Here is a 21,232-nt window from a genome sequence, read left to right as displayed (position 1 = left end):
GTTTCAAGCTATCATCTGTTAAGCAACCTGTCTTATTGAATAGGCCTCCGAATAAGAAGCTCTACTCAGGGGCAGCCTGGGTGGCGCCTGGGTCGGTTAAGGGTTTGACTGTTGATTTCCGCTCAGGTCGTGATGGTGGGTTTGAGCACCGAGTTGGGCTCTGTGCTGACGGCACGGAGCCTGCTTAGGATTCTCTCTCTCCTTCTCTCTCTGCCTCTCTCTCTCTCTAAATATAGATAGATAAACTTAAAAGAAAAAACAAGTTCTACTCATGTGACCCGGCCAGAGTGAGGTTACAGGATGCCTAGTTGCAGTGGAAGCTGAGAAGTGAGGTGCATTAATGCCCCCCAATAAAAACAGGGCTTTGTTAACGAGGAAGAATATTGGTGGGTATTGGGTGGACAACCAGCAGTCATTGCTGAATGACCGATTCCTCCATCCTAAGAAAGAACAATCTTACAGAAAGTGGGAACTTTGAGAGTTTCTTTCCCAAGAATTTTTGCTTTTGTTGCTTTAGAGCTGTCCTACGGAGGGCTGTCCAGAGCACGGGAGGCCCTTGTTTCTGGAGCTGGTTGCAAACGTGCTGGCCTATCTGGACAGAACAGAACAATGATTCTGCAGAAGGAGAAGGAGAAGAAGCAACCAGGTGGGGGTGGGGAGGAATGCAGGCAGGACCAGCCACCCCTGTGGCTGGGGGCAGGGAGCTGTGTGACAGGTGCACAGGAAAGGGAGAGAGGTGGGCTGCTAACTCAGAGGAGAGAAATCTCAAATGCAATCTGAACTGAGGGATTAGACACCTCTCTACCCCGACATCCAACCTTCATTAAGTCTTGAAACCGCTCTCACGTTATCTGTGCCGCCAGCTTCTTTTTGGTTTTGCTTCATGGTCGTGACTGACACGCAGTGAAAACACAGACTTTTTCTTGGGACGGTGGACACAAGGGCTTCCAGGACCACCACCACCACCAATAACAACAATCAAACATTCTATCAAGGAAGAATTTGCTCAGGCACTAAAATATATAAAACAGCGCGATTAGTCAGAGGCGCGTGATAGCGGTTGAACCGAGCAGCTCAATGGTACTGAATAGACAGCAGTGAAGCAGAATTTAGTGTATGCATGAAATGAGCTTACGAGAAGTGAAACCAAAAAGTCACTCTCTTAAGGAAGGCTCTCGTTAGCCCCAAAGTTGGGTTCTCCTCTTATTCTACCTTATTCTTTGTTTTCACAGCCAAAATTACAATTCACAAATATGTACGTATTTATTTAACATTTATCTCCCCTATCAGGCTATAAACTCCTGAAGAAAATATTTTCTTTTTAATTTTTAAATTTTTTTTAAGTTTATTTATTTTGAGAGCGAGAGAACAAGGAAGGGGCAGAGAGAGGGGATCCCAAGCATCCTCCGTGCTGTCAGCACAGACGCTGATGCAGGGCTCGAACCCATGAACCGTGAGATCATGACCTGAGCCAAAACCGAGAGTTGGGTACTTAACTGACTGAGTCACCCACGCGTCCCTAAAGTTTTTTTTGTTGCTGTTGTTACTATGTGATCGGAGCCTCGTGTCGTGCTTTGCACAGAGTAGACATTCAGTAAACATTTTTAAAACAACTGAGATGGGGCGCCTGGGTGGCTCAGTCGGTTAAGCGTCCGACTTCAGCTCAGGTCAGATCTTGCAGTCCGTGAGTTCAAACCCCACGTTGGGTTCTGGGCTGATGGCTCAGAACCTGGAGCCTGCTTCCGATTCTGTGTCTCCCTCTCTCTCTGCCCCTCCCCCGTTCATGCTCTGTCTCTCTCTGTCTCAAAAATAAATAAACGTTAAAAAAAATTTTAAACAGCTGAGTTAATATATTATTTAGCAAGTGTACTCAATAAAATTAGAGATTTTAAAAAAATTAGATTTCTCATCTTCCATCACATAAAACGCACCAAAATAAATTTAAGGATGCATTAAATATGCATTAGAAAAAACAGAACAGGTATTTTTAAAGGAAACCATAATACGGGCACCTGGGTGGCTCAGTCAGTTAAGCATCTGATTTCAGATCAGGTCACGATCGCACAATTCGTGAGTTTGAGGCCCACATTGGCTTCGGATCCTCTGTCTCCCTCTCTCTCTCTGTCCCTCCCCCACTCATGCTTGTTCTCGCTCTCTCACTCTCTCACTCTCCCGCTCTCCCTCAAAAATAAATAAATGAACATTAAAAAAAATGAAATCATAGTAAATAACTTTTTTTATTTTTAAGAATAAAACTTTTATTTTTAAAAGTTTATTTTTAAGAACGAGCAAAACTGTGGAAAATACAAAGCCAATGGAGACAATGACAAAAGAAAATGAATATATTTAACTCTCCAAAACGTGTAGCCTGGGTACGTAAGATGACTTCATAAAGAGAAGTCAAGTGTCAGTAGTAAATTGGGGAAAATATTCATAACAAATATAATAGGAAAAGTTAGTATCTTTAAAGTGGTAAATCTATTTTCAAACCAATAAGAATACTCCTAAATAAAATGGCCAAAGTACATGCACATACAGTTCACCAAAAAAAAAAATACAAATGATTCAAAATTATGATAAAATTTTGATAAAAGAGTATCCCAATTAACTCAGCTTTTTCAAATCAAAGTGGAAAATATTTAAATAGCTGTAATACTCAGCGCTATTGAACTTGTGGCTTGGAAGGATAATTAGCAGAGCTTTTCTGGAAAGGAATTAAAAGCACATATAAAGAGTCTTCGTAGCGTTTTTACCATTTGACTCAGAAATATGACATTTAAAGACCTTTGCTAAGTATATGATATTTTCACAGATCATGAAATTGAAGGACGCAAAAATTTAATAACCACCAAACCCAGACACCTCTTTGATTTTTCTATGACTAGATATCTGTCTCAAGTTCTTATGCCTCCTGAAGTCAGGAAATAGGATCCAGTCAATTTCAGTTAAAACCTGTTGCTTCTGCTTTTCAGGCATTTCAGGCTCAAAGTCATTGACCCTAGAATCCGCCCTGCCCCCTACCCCCTGGGGGCCCATTTCAGATCCCGGAGGGGAAGGGAGAGGTAAGACGCGCCACGACTTGGGGGAGAAGAGACTGCTTGCTTGGACACGGCCCCAGTTCCTCAAGGCCATCTCCTGCCACCTTCCCATGTTCAGTCAGCAGCTCCTGCCTTAACTTGAGCTGAATTGTTCTGACCAGTCGGGTCTTTGTGCCTTCCTCTCCCTCCATAACGGCATCAGCTGAGCCAGCACAGCGTTCTTTCCTGGTCCCCATGCAAACGGTCTACACCCTCTGCTCTGGCATCCTCCTGTCCCATGTGGTGTAGTCCTACACACCCGGTGGTCCAGACCCTCTCTGCTTCTCTGTGTCTCCTTGAGGCAGGACTCAAGGACGCCCGTCCTTCTGGAATGTCAGGACTCCATGAGGCTATGCTCAGGCCAGTCTGCACAGGTAGGGAGGGCGACCCTACCTGCACAGGTAGGGAGGCACCACCTACGTCCTAGCTGTTCTCCAAGGCTTGCCTCACTGGGGTGAAACCCAATTTTCGCATTGTCAAGTGGGGTGAGGGAGTAGGATAGCATATATACTGCCTGCTTCATACACACACACACACACACACACACACACACACACACACACCATGGAAGAAATTTCCCTTTCTCAGACTCAGACTCACCACCAATACCTGCCTTTACTGCTTCTGGGTCACATGCCTCCCTCAGTGCAAGCAATCTACCTAGGTTTTCGTTGTTGTTGTTTTGTTTTTTTCTTCTCTTTTGCTCTCTTTCTTTTCTTTTCTTTTCTTTTTTTTGAGAATGTGCGCGAGAGAGCAGAGGAGTAGCAGAAAGAGAGAGGGAGACAGAATCCCAAGCAGGCTCCACGCTGCCAGTGCAGAGCCTGACTCGGGGCTCAAACTCACAAACCGTGAGATCATGACCTGAGCGGAACCAAAAGTCAGATGCTTAACCAGCTGAGCCACCCAGGCGCCCCAGCAATCTACCTAGTTCTGGAAGGGAAGTCATCGGCTCTCTATCAGCAGGAGCTCTTACCCATCTCTGAGCCATGGGCCCGTTTTGTGGTCTGAGGAATCCCATGTCCCCTTTTACTGAAAAAAAATGTTTTAAGTGCATAAAATAAAATACATAGGGTTACAATGGGAAACAAATCACATTGAAATGCTGTTCTATGCACAAACACGTGGCTGAGAACCCCTATTCCAGCGTTTTGTTTATAGTAGGAAGTCTGTACCTTGATTCCACAAAGGCTTGACGTTAGGAACGCAAAACAAATAACAAAAACTTTTCTGTCTCAAAAAGGCTGCTCTTGAAAACGAAAACTACAGATGTTCACAACAAAGGACTCGGCCATGAGCGTTAAAACTTCAAAAGGAAGACCTGCCTCTGCTTTCTCTTCACAGCATTGGTCTTCCTTTCTGGAAACACAGGCTATAAACGCAAAAGGAAGGAACACTGGAAAGCCATGAAGGACAAAACATCTTTGTTACTATTTCATCCCTGTTAGACGAAAATGGCGGTGTGCAGGAAATTTCTGTACAAGAGTATTCATTGCATCACTGTTTGGAATCAATAAAAAAAACTGGAGAAAAATAACAGTAAACCAGGGAATGATTGAAAAAATGAGGGTCCACCTGTGGTAGAATAGTCTTTAAAGCTGTATAAAATGATGTCATGAATTTTTTTGTCACATAGGAAACTATTGATGCTATAAAGTTAAATGCAGGAAAGTAGAGTAGAAGATTATGGATGTAACATGATCCAGACAAAGACACAGAGAGAGAAATCAAATAGGAACAATGCTAAAACATATTACACCAAATGTTTACAGGGATTTTCTCTAATGATGGAAATATAAGTCTTCCTTCTTTACACAGTTCTGAATTTTATGTTTTTTTCCTTCAAAATAATTTTTTTTAGCATTTCCAAGCATTTATTTCAGTCTTTTAATACATATAGGTATGGGGTTTTTACTTATATATATTTTTTATTGAGGTATAACTTACAATAGCATAATATTACTTTCAGGTGTACAATATAATGATTTAATATTTGGATATACTGTAAAATGATCATCCCAATAAATCTAACATTCGTTACATACATAGTCACAAATTTTTTTTCTTGTGATGAGAATGTGGTTTTTATTTTTAAGAACGGTAATAAAACAAGCCATTTGACATCACGCTTTTCAGTATATTTTTGTATTTTGCTATGGCTTGTCCTAACATATTAAGAGCACTCTCCAATGCTACTAAGGGCTGTATGAAAATTAATTTTAATGGCCCTATTTTTCTGATTATGATATTATTCTCACATTTGAAAAAGATATTTTTAGGTAAAGAAAATTTGTTGGAAAATTGAGGCATTTTAACCTTTAAACGCTCCCAAGGGTAGCGTATAGCAGGCAGCTATGATTATGGAAAATAACCAACAAAAGTTGCCACAGATTACTATATGAAGAAAAAAGAAGCACCATTTCCACCCCCAATTTGCTTACACGCTGAGTCATACCTAGCCGTCACATGTCTGGTGACCCTGGGTGATGCATCTGGCGGTCACACAGCAGGCCCCCCCCAGGTGTTACCCTCCACCAGCCTGGCTACTGCTTCTGAATATCGTAAACCACAGAAACCATATTTTGCTTTTCTTCCCTTCCGTTCGAAATGTGTATACAGCACACATTATTATACCGCCATTTCGCAGCAGCAATTGGGAAAGCTCCTATGAGAATCGGATTTATCAGAGGCCATTTCCAAACCAGGATCTGGTTGTGTCCATCCCAGTCAGCCTGGCACCTAGCATAGGAATATAAGATTAATGGGATTCTTAACTGGAGTCCAAAACATTTGCTTAGGAATCAATGAATCGCAGCGACAGGAGGTTTTCCACAACCCTGATTTGGAGAAGCAGGCTGGGGTGCCCCATCTTTTCTTCTATTTCAACAAAAACAAAAAATTTTTTTTTCTTTTTATAAAGTCCTTTGAGGTTTAAGTGGCTTCATTTCATCTCAAGAAGCCAGTGTCACTCAAAGAAAAATGAATAGTGTTTACAGTTAAAACTGTCGTTCCCAGCACCTACATCCACTCAAGTTCTGTCCTGGGGGTTCATAAGAATGAGGAGAACACGTTCTCCCGTACGGGTTCCCAAACCTTTAGGAAACACGCAGAACAAAGTTTCTGCCCTTTGCTGACGTACAGACAGAGGTGTTTGAGGCATATTAACGACAGCGCTTTCAAAGCCTACCTTGTGTGGGTTGTGTGGTTTTATTAAATATGCTGTGCGGTGTGAAGAGGAGGGGTGTCTAATCTCTTTATCGCTTTTCCAGTTCGTGTTCATTTCTGTTTTCTCCGATTATTTAGTATGTCCACAGCATACATGATAGTTGGAACCTGGGTCTTCATTTTCCTTTGTCATGTTTGCTGTCGCCATTCTACTACAGGGATTAAATTGATTTTCTCCTCTTTTTTTTTTTTTAATGTTTATTTATTTTTGAGAGAGAGAGAGAGAGCACGCACGAGCAGGGGAAGGGTAGAGAGAGAAAGAGAGAGAATCCCAAGCAGGCTCCATGCTGTCAGTGCACAGCCTGACGCGGGGCTCCAACTCACCAACCACAAGATCATGACCTGAGCCCAAATCAAGATGCTTAACCGACTGAGCCACCCAGGCGCCCCATTTGTCTCCTCTTTTATGGATGAATATGATCCCTTGCCACAAACAATGGGGTGATTGCAAACATATTTTTCAAGCTACAGAATCACTTATTTAAACGAGGAAAAGAAAAACCTTAACAAATAAAGCAAATGGGGCCACCGTGGGCAAAACTCAGTGTTTCGCCACAGGACCCCCTATCTCCAAGACAAATCCTGAAAGCTGTCATCGAACATATTTGGAAGGCATGGATGTAGTCTAAGCATGTCTGTCTGTGAGAAAATTGATACCCCAAACAGGTCAGATGCCTTGTCCAAGGTCACAGAGAACATAAATCAGACTTCTCGACACTTCTCTTCTACACGTTAAAAAAAAAAAAAAAATATATATATATATATATATATGTTTGTGTGTGTGTGTGTGTGTGTGTGTGTGTGTGTATAGGAGGTAGAACCAACAATCTTCCTTGCAAGCAACTCACACACTCAGTTTCAAAAGTCCTGAAATTTTGCACTGCAGTATATGTTGCTTAGAGCGTCATGATTTGCATCTTTGTTAGTTTTTGATCATTTACACAAAGTCTGACGGGACTCCTCTCTGACAGCAGTAAATTATTGAGGAAAGGTCCTGATGATTTCAATCTCCCTAATTTTTTTTTAATATGTTCGGCTTTTCAAAGGCTGACCAGTCAGGCCCGGCACAGAATCAGAGACATGCAGTGTCTTCTTACCCAAATAAATCTCTGCTGTTGTAGGTTCACTTTACAGGGTGTGAGAATCTTAAGTCAAGTGAAATTCTTTGGAAAATTCCTTCAAGATTTATAAATTGGTTGCAGTCCACAAAAAGTGGAGGAGTTGGATATGTAATCAATAGAGCTGTACAAACTGAGTAATTTAGGTACAAAGGGGATGAGAAGAGAAGGGTGCTTGAGGAGGCTTAATGATCCAAGTTAGCAGGGGAAGTTGATGAAATCAACAAAATCTTGGTCTATTCTCTTTATACCCGAATACAAAGAGAGAGGCCCAGATTTTTCCGCTTTGGGAATTCTGTGTCTGCTCCCAATGGGACCGCTGGAACAAGAATGGGCTGATGAGCGTTGCTGCTTCATTGGCCATCATGGAAATTGATTTATGAATCAATTGATTTATTAATTAAGGAAGTTAATCACCCCTCTGGCTTCAACGACTTCAACAACTTTAATGCTATTCCGAGTCCTTCCTCCCTTGACCTCTGAAATCTCCAGCTTTCTGTCGCATTTCTCTGCCTAAGATGTCCACCGACCGTCACCTCAAACTCAACCAGCCCAAAACTTAACACCGCTCCTGGTGTCTTGATTTCTCTTTAATGGGACCAGCATTCTTCGGTCACCAAGCTAAAAAACCTGGTGTCACCCTTGATTATTCACCATTCCGACTCCTACATTCCCTGAATTACTATGTTCCGTAAACAGGTGTCACATTCTTCTTCTCTTTTCACTGACCAGTGGCCATGTGTTGGTTTGGGTTGCAACCTCTTAGCTGCACCAAAAGTGCAGTGGCATGAAGGAGAGGTGAGGTGCATGGACAGAGGTTGCTATATTTGTTCTGTCTCCGTGTAAAAATTAAAATTGTATAGAGATATGTACCTCAACAGGGTCCTCATTGTCCTTTTTCCATTGCCCATGCATTTTGGTTAAGTTACGCTGAACTGTGACTACCGTCTGAACCATTTCATGATCTCCCAGGTCTTCTCTCTGAGTCCAGTTTCTTCACGATGCACTTATACAAGGTTCCCAGATTTTTCCTCTTTAATGAGGAGCTCCGATGCTTCAAATATCTACTCAGAAGTGTTAGAGATCCATCCCAGTCATCAAGGCTCTTCCAAAGATGACCCCGACCCACTTTTGTAAGTTGCAAAAGGCTGCGCAAGGCACGTGTTACGTTCGTTACTACCATTATCACAGCCCCCTTTCCCTTTCACGAAGTCCAAGCAAAATCAGCCCTGTTTTCTGCACCTTTCTTTCCCTGTAGTTCCCATTATTGCTTCCATCCCAGTAACTCGAGAACCTGCTTCTCCTCTATAGACTAAAGCTTCCTGATACTCTTCCTGCCTTTTCCATCATCACCCTTGCGACCCACTTACGTGTTCCTTCCAGAAGCTGTTTCTTTCTCCAGACGCAGCTTGATGATGTCACCGCCTTGCTCAGAAACGATGGTTCCACATTACCTAGTTCCGGATACATTTCTTTTCCATTCTTTCCTCCTACTAATTCCTTTTAGGTACTCCGTCCTCAATCCAAGTTCCAGAATGGACTCCTCACTTTCTGTTCACATGCCTCTGGACTTCCCTCACTCACCATCCGTTACAGAAATACTAAACTCCAGACTCTGGTTTCTCTCAGATAGTATAAATCTTTCTCCTTTTACAGAAATACTAAACTCCATCTTATTAAAAGTCTTTTCTTCAGCTCCCCAACCACAGCACCCAGTTCAGCGCTCCCGAAGCACCTTCCCATCGTTCATTGTTCTGATATTCATTCATTGAGCACCTCAGTTCCAGCACGCGAATTTATCCCCAGAGGGAATTTCCAAAGTATCTCTTCTAATATCAATTCCTTGAGATCAGGGGCGATGTATTACACATTACAGTGTGTGAGAGTGTACTATCTGCTAAATGAACACTTGTTGCATTCAATCGAATTGTATTGATTTGATTTCAATTCTGGAGACTACCTGTTTTTGATGATATATTTTCTAAGCTGGTCATGATCTCTTCTGATCTTCTGTTCTTTGTGTGTTTGCCAGAAATATCTCTACCAAATATTCTTATCCCCTGGTGTGGATTGGCCAAATGACTCTCTCCATCTGGCAGCTTGCTTGGCATCTCTGACTACACTTACTCTTTGAGATTTCTTTTCTTCTCCAAACAAGCTTTTTTGTGCTTAATTACTTTCCACACTTTGCCATCCATCAATGTTGCATCCTTATGAAAATGTGGAACTAAGTTTAACTAAGTGGAACTAAGAAGTCTCGTATGATATATAGTGTAAATAACAGCCAACCCCCCCCCCCCCCATAAACCTACTATTAGTCATTTTAGATCCTGAGAAAGTCCCAGGGCTCTGGATTAGAGGGAAGATTGTAAGATCAGAAGTCTGTCTATTTTGGAGCAAATTCATAAAAGAAACTATACAAGACTCTAGTTTGGACTCAAGAGGAGCATGCACTTGTTATATGCCGCCATTAGTATAAATATTTGCTCATTGATCCCATGATTATGAATTGATCCACCCTCATACAGACTTGGATTTATGGTCTCCATAGAGAATATATTAAGTCAAATCTATGTACAGTCATCTGTATCGTCAGCGATCAGACGATTTTTAAATCTTCTCAACTTGGCCTTACTTCAAGGGCATTCACCGAGAGAGTGAGTGAGGGCCTTGGGCTAGGAGGTCACAGCTTTGGCTAGATGCTAGAGAGTGTCAGTGCCTGCGGATGGATAGAAAAGTCCAGGTCGTGTCTCACTCTTCACCAGCTTTTTCCAAGTTCTTAAAAAAAGGAAAGAAAAGAAAAAGTGATGGTGTTAACAAGTCATTGGCCAACACAATTTCAAACAAATCAAACATATTTCTTAAGGAAGATGAAAATTGCAACATTGTGAGTGTTTGTTGGACAGTGAACAGGTGTGGGGAGAAAACTTTGATGGCTGTATGGTTAGCTGGGAGGAGGGAGCCAAAGTCAGCAGTAATAACTTCCCAGAGAAGGCTGGAAAGATGGGCAAATGGAAAGGGAGAACCATCGGTTCTATGCCTCAGTATCATAATCCCAAACAGCAAATATTTCTACTGAAATGAATCTGAAATGTGACCAATTAGGCAGCACGGAATTTAGCCTTTTCTTTATTTTCCTTCTGATATATAATCACCATCGCCCACAGCAGGTATGAATTTTATTAACTTAATTTGCCATTAGTTCAAGAACTCATACATTTCCTCAAAATAAATTCATTTTAAAAGCTGAAAGAACATTTCGAGACTTAAACATGCAAATATGTCATAGTTTGGCTGCATTCAGCAAATTCCTAGAATCAATCAGCCGAGAACAGAGTAATTCTATTACTGAAGAGGGAACCAAAAGCACGCAAATTGAAACCAGGATAAAAAATAAAATGTAAAAGAAGCCTTACAACATCTATGGAAGTATCTGACTTGGAGGACCCTGATAGTTTACCAAGTTAAATATAGAAACATAAATAATATTTATATGTAACGTAATACCATTTTTTTCTTGATGTGTCATTCGACATATAAGCTACTCCAGGAACGAACGCAGTTTACTAAGCAATGCATATTCTGGATCTGACGAAGTCACGATAATAACAATTTATACGTGATAACATTTTCTATTTCACAAGATGCTTATGCATACCTTATCTGGTTTTATGTGCACACATGCACGCATGTGCGTACACACACACACACACACACACACACACACCAAAATGTAAGCGGTGTAGATACAGTTATTCTCATTTTATAGATAAGGAAATGAAGGTCTCAAGTTGAAGAAACTAGGAGAGACTTCTGGAGAATCCAGGGCTGTTCATGAGACTGCACTTTTCTCCTGGCCTTACAGGAGACTAGAAAACATGACACTGCTGTGTAGAATCTACCTGCTTCTCTGGCTTCATATCCTTGGTATCAATTGAGTAGAGTGGTTAGGAATTTGGGCCCTGGATGGGGCGCCTGGGTGGCTCAGTCGATTAAGCGTTCAACTTTGGCTCAGGTCATGATTTCACGGTTCGTGAGTTCAAGCCCTGCATCAGGCTCTCTGCTGACAGCTCAGAGCCTGGAGCCTGCTCCCGGATTCTGTGTCTCCCTCTCTCTCTGTCCCTCTCCCACTCACAGTCTGTCTCTGTCTCTCAAAAAAAAAAATGAATACAAACGTTAAAAAATTTTAAAAAAAAAAGAATTTGGGCCCTGGAGTTAGGAAAGCATGGTTTCCACTCTCTGCTGCCATCTCTTAGCTGGTTGAACTTGGGCAAGTGATATAACCTCTCCCCGAGCCTCACTTTTCCATCTGGGAAACAGATTGCCAGACAAATCAAGTGGACGTTGCCCCTAAAGCATGGAGCAAAGCGTTAGACTGGCACCCAACAACTGAAAACCACTAACCGTGCTCCAACCTTTTGAAATTATGAGACAAGTCAAAGTCAGATTATCTTCAGTGGGAAACTGGGTGGCTCTTGCATATCAAGTGGAACCTCCCATAACGTGAATCGGTCGAGGTACAGAGCACTGTGGGCTGAAGGCACGTGTCGATTCCCAGAAGCGCTGCATACCATCGGAGGCTCCAAGGGCAGCTGTGTGCCTTCGGTCAACTTCACTCGTGCTTTGAGGAAACCACAGGTGCCGTGGAGGAAATCAAGAAGATAAATAGGCTGCAGAATGAAGTACAAAACAAAGCACTGGAAGAAACAACAGAGCGTCACGGGCCCCTGCGGAAGTTGCCAAATTAAAGAAGACCCCGCAAAGGCAGTGACACCAAAAGCCAGGACTGAGTTTCACACGCACGCCTCTCTGGAGTGACCCTGTTTCCAGAAGATGCCATCGGTTTCCAACTCAGATTTCAGCAAATTCTCTTATCCCACGTAGAGGCTGAAAGACAGGATGCCCCCACCATAGAAGGCTCCTCCCATCTCTCCCACCCCGGCCACCACGGGAAGACATAATAGGTAATATGGTTTAGGCCAAATTTCCCTAATTTTATAGGTAGCATTATCGTACAAGAGCGTCTATGATGGTCTTGCTATTACCATTTAAAAAGCCCTTTCATGCAAACAAACAGGATTGCATTTAAGGGGTGATTAAAACAGAATGGGGTGTGTGGTGCTTGCCTAAATGTAATCCAACCGCGCTGTTCATTCAGTGAGGATCTAATTACGAGCTCTATAATTACACTACTCAAGAAAATTGTTTTAGTGACGGTTTTATTAAACTAACTTGAGACAATTTTTGTGCCAACATGAGCAGAACAAATGAAATTTAATTTCAAAGCAGGGGCAGAGGAAGGTTACCCCGGAGAAGAGAGCCCGCGAGCGGCACTGTGCGTTTAGCTCTTGTGCAGGGAGCGGTACAACTCGACAGAGGCAGGTTCATGTGGTAACAGGAAAGACTTAGGTAGCCATTAAGCAAAACGTACTGACTCGGCTTTTCAAGAAAAGAATTTGCAAGGGAAGCTTCTTAGGCTCTAACTCTCAGATTTAAGTGGCTCCACGGTGATTCTTTCTTGCTTATTCTACATAAAACCCAACTCAAAGTGTGGTCTCCAGACCAGAGGCATTGGCACCACGGGGGGGGGAGCTTCGTAGACATTCACAATCTCACACCAACTCGGAATCTACTTTTGAAAGCACTTCTCCAGGTGAACAGATGCACATTAAAATGGAGAAGGACCCGGATCAATGACCAGCTTGGGGTTGCAAATTGAAATTTTAATTTTCTTCTGTTTTTAAATTTTTTTTTTTTCAACACTTATTTATTTTTGGGACAGAGAGAGACAGAGCATGAACGGGGGAGGGGCAGAGAGAGAGGGAGACACAGAATCGGAAACAGGCTCCAGGCTCTGAGCCATCAGCCCAGAGCCCGACGCGGGGCTCGAACTCACGGACCGCGAGATCGTGACCTGGCTGAAGTCGGACGCTCAACCGACTGCGCCACCCAGGCGCCCCTCTTCTGTTTTTAAATGCAACATATGCTCGGTAAAGAAAAAAGAGAACATGTGCATAATAACATAAGGAAGAAAAAGGTACCCGAAACCTCCCCACTCTGAAAGGGCACCTGTTAAAAATGTTGGTGGTTTCTCTTCCAGGCTGTTGTTACGCATATATTTTTTTTTTAATATTTTAGGCTCAGCCTGTAAATATGGTTTTATATTTTTTTATTTAACGTTATAAATATTTTCTATATTCTAAGTCTTGTTGACATTTGTCTGCATTCTACCATATGAGGGTCCTAATTCATTGTTAAAAATTTGTAGTCCCTTTCATTATTCCAATTATAAATAATTCTTTGATGAGAGCGTTTGTATCTAAGCTTGTTTATTATTCCGTAAGTCATGAGCGAGAAACCCTAGGATATGAATATACTTAAGCCTCTTCTTGGTAATTGTCTCTCCTAATCATGATATTCTTTAAAATAAGGGCACTTTTTGGGACGCCTGGGTGGCTTAGTCGGTTGAGTGTCTGACTTTGGCTCAGGTCATGATCTCACAGTTTTTGAGTTCGAGTCCCGCCTCAGGCTGTCTGCGGTCAGCGCAGAGCCCGCTTTGAATCTTCTGTCTCCCTCTCTCTGCCCCTCCCTACTCGCATACTTGTTCTCTGTCTCTCAAAAATAAACATAAAATATTATACAAAAAATGATAAGGGCACTTTTGGGGATGAACACTGGGTGTCATATGTAAGAGATACATCACTGGGTTCTACTCCTGAAGCCAAGACTACAGTGTATGTTAAATAACTTGAATTTCAATTTTTTACAAAAGGTAAATTTTAAAAGAAGCATTTGAAACCTTAATTTCCTGGGTTTTTTTTTGAGGGGGGAGAGGGTGCTAATTGTTTAATTACTGGGGTGCCTGACAAAGTCTTTTTCACCAAAGATGATTGGTGATTTGAACCACAGATCATTCTCAGGCTCGCAGAACTGTGGATACCTGTGTGCTAAATTACCACCGTTAAGTAAAGGGTGGCTATCGACTTCGCTTTGTAAGGACCCACTCCATTCCATACAGGATGAGTCTCAGGTTAGGTGTAGGGAAGGACAATCAGCCCTGTGGGGGCTTAAGTTCTGCCTCTAGTTTAACACTGCATGACATCGCGTAAGTTATTACTTACCGTTTGGGTAATAATCACTTCATTTATAAAATCGTGTTAATAATGCCTCCTTCGCGGAGTTAATGACTACATCATAAAAGAGATATTAAAGCCCCTAGCACAGAGCCTAGGGTCTTTCCTAGAAATCAGTTCAATAAATGGTAGATGTTATTTGTTTTCTCTTTTACTTACTGGTGACTGGAGCTCATATCAAATATTTGTATGCTAAAAGAAGCAGCAGATCAATTTTTACAGGAACCAGAATCATCTGTGAAAACCACGTCTTTAAACAGGTGTTGAAGTTGGGCGCCTGGGTGGCTTAGTCAGCTGAGCGTCCGACTTCGTCTCAGGTCATGATCTCACGGTTCATGAGTTTGAGCCCCGTGTCAGACTGTGTGCTGACAGCTCAGAGCCCGGAGCCTGCTGCCGATTCTGTGTCTCCCTCTCTCTCTGCCCCTCCCCTGCTCATGCTCTGTCTCTCTCTGTCTCAAAAATAAGTAAACATTGAAAAAAATGTAGAATTAACCAAGAATCGAAGTCCAGGTGATTTTCATATACAAATACTTGCAAATAATAGGAGAAATTTACGACATTAAATTAAACAGAACATTATGGATATATTGATTATATATATGGATTATATATATGGATTATGGATATATATATCCATGGAAATGCCAATAGTAAATGTATCCGGTAGAGGGAGAGTCTGTAATTTATAATTATTATAAAACCCGTATTTTCCATTTTTCTAAGATGAATATGTGTTACTTGTGTAATTAACATGTTGTAAAGACGGTGTGATGGTTAATTTTATGGGCCGGCTGGCCCGGGCTAAGGGATGTCCAGATAAGTGGTAAGACATTATTTTTGAGGGTATCTGTGAGGGAGTTTCCAGAACAGGTTAGCACTGGAACTGGTGAGTAGGTGGCCCTCCCCAGTGTGGGTGGATATCATCCCATCCACTGAGAGCCCACGAAAAACAGAAGTCAGAGGAAGGGCAAATTCTCTCTCTCTCTCTCTCTCTCTCTCTCTCTCTCTCTGCTGGAGCAGAGACATCCATCTTCTACCCTTGAACCTCAGGGCTCCTGGTTCTCCAACTTGCAGACCGGCCTCCATGACCATGTGAGCCAATTCCTGGACCCAATCTCCACTTTGATCTCTCTGCGTATCCTGTGGGAGATCTCTGACTAATACACAAAGCAAAGGATTTAACTTAAAAAAAAAAACCCTTTATAATAGAATTGTAAAAAGAAGCTCTATTAATTCATTAATGAGTCTTTCCACTCATTTTTGATCTCTAGCTAATGGGCCAACAACTGCTGAATCAGCAGAAAAGACATCCCGGCTCCACTGAAATCTTTTCGTCCTGTTCCCCTACACCGAGCCCCCAGTTCAAGGTTGGGGCAGCAGTCGGCTCCTCCAGGGACTCTGAGAGTCACGTGAAAAGCACCTAAGTCACAAAGCTGACATTCTTACTAAATTACATCCCACACAGGCACAGAGGCCGAAAGAAACCAGCATCAGCCGGCAAGGTTTTCTCTAACAAATCAGTTTGGAGGGACACAGCACGTGTGCACTGACGGCACTTTTACTCTGAGAATTCCTGCGTTTAATGTCTTCATGCGTTCCCTGACACCTTAAGACAAACCCCAAGGGCGCCTGGGTGGCCCAGTCAGTGGGGAGTCTGGCTTCGGCTCAGGTCATGATCCCACGGTCCGTGGGTTCAAGCCCCGCGTTGGGCTCTGTGCTGACAGCTCAGAGCTTGGAGCCTGCTTCTGATTCTGTGTCTCCCTCTCTCTCTGCCCCTCCCCCGCTCATGCTCTGTCTCTCTCTCTCTCTGTCAAAATAAATAAAACATTAAAAAACTTAAAAGAAAAAAAGAAGACGAACCCCAGCATCCTCGCCCAGGCGTGAGGCTTCTTTAGGAAAGGCTGAGCCAGCTCTCCAAAACCCACCTTCTGGCGTTGAAACCGCATTTATTTTTCATTTAGTGTGACACGCACCGCAGGTGGACAGAATGAAACCAAAAGGAAACAGACCTCTGTCGGGAGGGGGATCTGAGCTGCCAGGCATTGGAGAGTCCATTAAAAACAGGCCAAAATGAAAGGGGTAAGCCTTGAAACCACTCACTGTGATTACAAGCCTAGAGGCCAAACCAGGAAGAGGCAGCGGTTCCGCCTTTTTCCACCGCCCCCTCCCTCCCCACCGAATGGCCGCCAGTTAGGGTTAGGGTTAGGGTCAAGTGCGGACATGGGGTCATCTCACTGCAGAGAACTACCAAGCAGAAGGCTCTGGGGGCTTTATGGCCCCTGAGGCTGGAGGAGGGGAAAAGGGAGAGCTGGAGTGTCACTGAGGGGCCCAAGGAAGACCTTGATCAAAGGCCCCCCAGAGAGAGACATAGAAACGGGGACAGCAGGTCTAGGAATACATGAGAGCATGGCCTGTGGAGGCGTCTGGGTCCCCGCTTGTCCCCTAGAGATTAGAATGCTCTGGCTGTGCACCCATTGGGGGGGAGAGAAGGCGGCTTTCCCGAGGGATGCCTGGGGAGTGGGGGTGGGGGAAGACTTTGTCTATGGCCGGGCTTGAAAAATCACATAAAATCTGGCCGAGCACTGGACCCCTCAACCTCATTTACTAGCTGCGCGATTTGGGGCAAGTCAGGCAATTCCAGCGTACCTCAGTTTCCCCGTTTTGCCAATAGTGAATAACCTCCGTTACTTCACGGGTCATCACAAACAGTAAAGAAGTTAATACATTGAAAGTTCTTTCACGGATGTTCCTGGCGAGCACACGACAAACTCTGACCTTCGGCGGTGGCCGTCTCAGTGGTGTACTGATGCCAACTTGCGCACTTTCTTTCTTTTCTCTCTGTGTCGCCATTCTCTTTCTTGTTTTGATGCATGAGTAGAGGCTTGGCGCCTGCTTGCTTCTTTTTGTTTGTTTTGCTTCTCCCTCTGCGGTGTCTCTTCTCACTTCTGACCACCTCCTAGGTTCTGGAACCCTGCTAATCTGTTTACCAGAGTTCACCCACCGTCAGAATAGCAAATATTCACCAAGAGTCTATTATGTGCTGTGATCCCAAATATGCTGATCCTGGTGAGTAGCCACAAACACTTATTGATTTGCTGAAGGACTGTGTAATGATGCCTCCGTGTTCCTGTGTGTTTATCGGAGACAAAACACAAGAGCCAAGTGCGTAAACACCTGACTTTCTTTTCTTTTCCTTTTGCTTCTGAAATACAAATACCTTTTTAAAATATATATGGGAGAGTCGAAGTCTAGCATTAGCCCTCTCTCAAACCGCCTCCCTGGATAGCAGAGCAAGTAAATGCTTTCAACTTACTTGTTTTCGAATGTTACGGTTTTTCCGGCTTCTTTTTTTTCTTTTTAGCTGAGGCCTCTTTTTCCCTCAGGTGACCACTGCCAATGTATTACAGGGAGCTCACTGTAACAGTAACAGGATTTTTCGTTTGTTCACCACCCACCTGCAGAAACTCAGGCAGTGTAGTCTCCATTCTGTCCCTTGACCCCTCAGGGTTTAGTGCATGTCTTCTGTGTGGTCATGAACATGGACTCCTCGGCCTGCTCCGCCACTCCCGGAGGTGGTCCTTTAAGCCGTCATCTTGCTGCCAAGATGGCCTAGAGCTTTCATGTGGACCACTGGGTTCTGCACGTGCGTCGAGTCAGGATAAGCTTTGTAACGTGCAGGGCTCCGTGCAAAATGAAGACGTGGGCCTCTTGCTGAAAATCAAAAACAAACACAGAAACCCAAACTATTAAGAATCTCAAGATGGTGCATGAGGTCCTGGTTCAAGATGGCGACATCGGGAGACTCTGAACTTACCTCTGCCACAGAACACACCAAATTACAGCTATTAATAGAACAATTCCTCGTGAAGAAAAGCGGGAGGCTGACTGAACAGCTACCGAAAAATGGAAGACAGAGACAGACAGAGAGTACACAGCAAGGGACTTGGTAACAACGGGAACCCTTATCCCCAATGCTGCCAAAAGCAGGAGGGAGGGAGAGAACTGAGGGGATGGGAAACAGATCCCTCCGTCCTTGGGCACAGAAAAAAAGCTGAGGTTTAAAAGGGAAACTAGCACATAAAAGAGATAACACAAGAACTCTGCAAAGCGGTGGAGGACGGGTAGGAAAGTTCTGCAGGTCAGAGGGACTGGAGAACGGCACAGTTTATGTTCCCACCTCACCTTAGAGACCTGGACCAGAGCAGGGTCTGGACACCATAATGAGTGGGGCCTGTCATCTCCAGCGAGCTCGGCGTCCGCAACCCACTCCAGCTGCCCCATGGTGCTGGGTTGCAAAAATCAAGCTGGCACACCTAAATATGTAAAGCAAATACTAATGTACAGAAAGGAAGAAATTGATGGTAATGCAATAATAGTAAGGGACTTTACTAACATTCCACTTATGTCAATGAATAGATCACTCAGACAGAAAATCAATAAGGAAACAATATCTTTGAATGATATATTGTACCAGGTGGACATAACAGATATATACAGAACTTTCCATCCAAAACCGATAGAATACACATTCTTTTCAAGTGCGTGTGGAACATTCTCTAGAATAAACCATATATTAGGCCATAAAACAAGTCTCAATAAACTTAAGAAGATTAAAATAATATCATGCATCTTTTCCAACAATAACAGTATGAAAATACAGATAAATCACAAGGAAAAAAACTGGAAAAAAACCCCACAAACACAGGGAGGCTAAATAACATGATACTAAACAACCAATTGGTCAATGATAAATCAGAGAAGAAATAAAAAAATATATGAAGATGGGGCACCTGGGTGGCTCAGTGCGTTAAGTGTCGGACTTCAGCCCAGGTCATGACGTTGTGGTTCGTGGGTTTGAGCCCTGCAGCGGGCTCTGTGCTGACAGTTCAGAGCCTGGAGCTTGCTTTGGATTCTGTGTCTCCCTCTCTCTCTGCCCTTCCCCTACTCATGCTCTGTCTCTCCAACTCTCTCTCTCTCAAAATAAATAAACATAAAAAAACATTAAGACAAATGAAAATGAAAATATGGCAATACAAAACCTCTGGGAGACAGCAAGAGCAGTTCTAAGAAGAAGGATACAGCAACACAGGCTTATCTGAAAGGAAGAAAGAAAGAAAGAACTAGAATAAACAATCTAACCTTATGCTAAAGGAACTAGAAAAAGAACAAACAAAGCCCAAGATGAGTAGAAGAAAGGAAACAATAAAGATCAAAGAAGAAATAAATGACATTAGAGACTAAGAAACACAATAGAAAGAATCAATGAAGACAAGAGGGTTCTTTGAAAAGAAAAAAAAAATGACAACTCTTAGTCAAACTCATCAAGAAAAAAAGAGAAAACACACAAATAAATAAAATCAGAAATGAGAGAGGAGAATAACAACTGATACCACTGAAATACAAAGAATTATAAAAGAATACTATGAAAAATCAAACTGGACAACCTAGCAGAAATGATTAAATTCCTAGAAATGTGCAATCTTGCAAAACTGAACCAAGAAGAAATAGAAAATCTGAATAGAGCAATTTCAAGTAACTAAATTGAACCAGTCCTCAAAGAAATTACCAAAAACAAAATTCCATGACCAGATGGATTCAGACGTGAATTCTACCAGACATTTAGAGAAGAGTTCATAACCTATTCTCCTCAAACCATTCAAAAAAATGGTAGAGGAAGAAAACCTTCCAAATACATTCTATGAGGCCAGCATTACCATGACACCAAAACCAGACAAAGATGCCATAAAAAGGGAAAATTGTAGGTCAATATCCTTGCTAAACATAGATGCAAAATTCCTTAACGAAATATTAGCAAACCACATACAACAATACAGTAAGAAGGTCATTCACCATGATCAGGTGGGATTTATTCCTGGGATGCAAGGATGGTTCAATATTCACAAATCAATCCACATGGTCCATCCCATAAACAAGATGAAGGATAAAAATCATATTATCATCTCCATAGGTGCAGAAAGATCATTTGACAAGATTCAGTATCCATTCATGATAAAAACTCTTAACAAAGTAGGTTTAGAGGGAACATATCTCAACATAAAAAAAGCCATATATGAAAAATCCACAGCTAACCTCATCTTCAATGATGAAAAACTGAGAGCTTTCCACATAAGGTCATGAACAAGACAAGGATGTCCATTCTTGCCCTTCTTCATTCAACATAGTACTGGAAGTCCTAGCCACAGCCATCTGACAACAAAAACAAAAAGAGAGAAGAGGCATCCATGTTGGTAAAGAAGGAGTTAAACTGTCACAATTTGCAGACTGCATGGTACTATAAATAGAAAATCCTTAAGATTCCAAAAAAAAAAAAAAAAAAAAAAAAACCAACCTACTAGAAGTAATAAACAAATTCAGTAAAATGGCAGGATACAAAATTAATACCCAGAAATTGGTGGCATTTCTATGCACTAACAATGAAGAAAGAGAAAACAACAACAACATCATTTACAATCACATCAAAAAGAACAAAATACCTAGGAATAAACTAAACCAAAGAAGTGAAAGACCTGTACTCTGAAAGCTATAAAATACTGAGGAAATATATTGAATATGACACCAACAAATGGAAAGGTATCCCATGCTCATGGATTGTCCAAATGTCCGTATTACCCAAAGCAACCTATAGATTCAATACAATCCCTACCAAAATACCATCAGCATT

The sequence above is a fragment of the Puma concolor genome, chromosome B4 (genome assembly GCF_028749965.1).
Source record: "Puma concolor isolate L17-30 chromosome B4, mPumCon1.1.hap2, whole genome shotgun sequence".
In the NCBI taxonomy this organism is placed as follows: Eukaryota; Metazoa; Chordata; class Mammalia; order Carnivora; family Felidae; genus Puma; species Puma concolor.
This window is presented reverse-complemented; position numbering follows the sequence as displayed.